Source organism: Choloepus didactylus (genome assembly GCF_015220235.1).
Source record: "Choloepus didactylus isolate mChoDid1 chromosome 23 unlocalized genomic scaffold, mChoDid1.pri SUPER_23_unloc3, whole genome shotgun sequence".
Lineage (NCBI taxonomy): Eukaryota > Metazoa > Chordata > Mammalia > Pilosa > Megalonychidae > Choloepus > Choloepus didactylus.
In genome coordinates this window covers 934,281-937,007 of record NW_023637597.1, presented here as the reverse complement: position 1 = coordinate 937,007, position 2,727 = coordinate 934,281, and the positions used below count along the sequence as shown (strand labels likewise).

The window sequence follows — 2,727 nt, the reverse complement described above, 5'->3', positions numbered from 1 at the left end:
ATCAGATTCCTGCCTGCCCTTCCCCAGGAGGGGGCACAGGGTCACCCTGGCTTTATCTGGTGCCTCTGTGCCCCACTCCTGGGCACAGCACCAGCACAGGGTGTGCTCAAACATGTCTGTGCCCCCCCCCACCTTATATGACTCTGCTCCTGTGGGGTCAAGATGTCCCAAGTCAGCAGATGCAGCCCTGATAAAGCCTGGGGTCAGACCACTCAGGACATTTCTCCCCATCCATGTTCTCACTGTCCACCTTTAAGCAGGTGACTTCCACAGCCCTCTACTTTCAACTGTGCATGTGTTGAGGATGGGAAACAGCCCATGCTGTGGGCACAAGCTGTGGGGTGTGCATGCAAGGCCCTGGACTCGGGGCTGGCACAGCCACTGCTCACCCATCCCAATCTCACAGTAAATGCATAAAGCTCCCCCAAGTCCTCTGCCAGGTGCTTGGTAGCTTGAGGACCTTCATGTGCTGCCCAATCTTGGAGGCATCTGACAGAGGAGGTGGCAGTCAGTCCTCCAGCCTGTCCATTCCAGAGCAGGGCTCCAGGAGATGCACAGGGACAGTGCAGCCATCCTGTCTGCTGGCTGGAGACACCCCTCCTGTCTTGGAGAAAAGCCAGGCTAGAGCTGCTATGGGGCTGAACTGGATGGGGAGCAGACCCTGCTGTGTGGGGTGATGAGGGGGAGGGTTCAGAGCTCTGGGGGGACAGAGATGCCTGAGGGGTGGAAGGAGGGATTCTGAGTGGCCCAGCCTGTGGGATTCAGGGAGGAGACACAGACCAGGGGCCAGCCCAGGGTTCCCAGCTGCCTTCCCGGGAGCCCAGGTCCCAAGGCTGAAAATAGGTGGGGACTTGGCGTTGCAGAGGTGCAGAGAGCAGGCCACCTTGTACCTGTCCACAGGGGCCTGTGTGGAGAAGGACCCCCACATGTGCACATGGTATCAGGGGGAACACGACCCCTCCCTCACTGCACACCACCCCCACTCTCTTCTGTGCCTGTGCACCAGCTTCCAGGCCAGTTCCTGCCAAATCCCAAGTGTTGGAATGTACCAATCCATAAAGGGGGGGAAGGTGTGACTTTGGTTTCCCTCCACACAGGTGGATTTGGCTGGAAGCAGGGGGATGAGGAACACACAGAAGAGGACCTGGCATCTGTCATCCCATCAACAGTCCTCAGTGATTCTCCCATGAACAGCAAGTGGGAATGTGGCCCCCAGGCCTGGCCTTCTCCACAATGTGATGATGGTGGAGCACACCAGGATGGCAGGTGAGTCCGAGGGGACCATGGCTACCTGGGCGGCTGAGGAGGGTGCACCCTCTGCACTCTCAGGCAGGTGAGGCTGCACAGACCACAGTGGACAGGAGGGCAGGGGCTTCAGGATGACAGGGTGGGTGAGGGTGTAGAATGAGACCCAGCTAGGAGCCCATATACCTGTGGGGTACATGGGCAGAGCCTGGGGATCAGCCCAGAGCCCACATCTCCCCAATGTAGATGAGTGGAGGTGTGGAGCCCAGCTTGGAGCCCATATTACTATATGGGATAGACAGGTGGAGGCTAAGGGTCTGGCTCTGAGCCCATACCCCACAGTTTAGATGGCTGGAGGTGTGGGCCAAAGTGAGAAGCCCCAATACCTGTGGGTAAACAGGTGAAGCTGCGGCCCCGCTCAGAACCCATACAACTGTGGGAAAGACAGGCTGAGGCTGGGGCCCAACTTGGAGCCAATATCCCCACAGGGCCAACAGGTGTAGCCTGGAGTCCAGCTTGCAGCCCATGTTCCTGTGGTGTGGACTGGTGGAGGCCTGGGGCCCAGCTTGGAGCACATACACCTGTGGGGTAGGTGGTGGAGGCTGGGACCTTACTGGGAGCCCATATCACCACAGTGTAGATGGTTGTAGTCTGTGTCCCAGCTAGGAGTCTGCGGTCGCAGTTGACTCGTCTGGGGGGGGGGGGGTGGCGGCCGGTACAAATCCTAGGCTCTCAGGATTGCTTGGAGGGTACCGGCGGCGGGGGCTCTTTCCCGGAGGCGAGGGCAAGCGGGGGACTGGGCCCGGTCCCCGGCGTAGGCGTGCAAAGTATGGAGGGCGGACAAGAAAGGAACAAGTGGGACAACGGTTCTTTTAGGGTGAAGAAGCCGAGAGAGAGAGCTTTATTAGGGAGAGTACAAGCTTATATCAGGCGTTTAGAGGGCGGGTAGCTGTATAGGTTAAAGGCTTGGATTGGTTCTGAGAGGGCGCGGAGGTTGATTGAAAAGGCGAGAGTTGCTGCTCGGTAACGGTGTTCTGGCAACAATGTATGCGCACGGTGGTAATGGGAGTTGCACTGGCAACGGGAGTGTCCGGGCAAGATAAGAGGTGGGGAAGGAGGCGGTTCCCTCCGGCAAGCTCCTCCCTAACAGTGGTATTTTGGTGAGGAAATGGGGCCTGCCTCTGGCCTCACTTTCCAGGCCGGGGGGCTGCGGAGGCACTGTCGCCCGTGCCCACCCTCCCCAGGGGCTGATCAGGTCCCCCCCAGGCCCGCCAAGTTGAAGCACGTAATCAGTGTCCCGCATTTCCCCTTCTTCTATTCTAATTAAGGAAGAAGCTTACCGGAGAGGCCCGCTAAGGGATGAGGGAAGGGGGAGGCCGGGGAGGGGAAAAAGGGGTTGACGATGGCTCAGCGAGGCTGGGAGCTCGTCGTTGTGTGGCACCCGGGCGCTCGACAGGGGACCTTGCTGCTTGCGGATGGACG

At 59.3% G+C, this 2,727-nt stretch overlaps 1 pseudogene; it reads right to left on the bottom strand.

Annotated features, from left to right (window-relative positions):
* Nucleotides 1–690: 690 nt before the first annotated feature.
* The window catches only part of LOC119525026, a 22,438-nt pseudogene continuing 20,401 nt past the window's right edge, over nt 691–2,727 (bottom strand).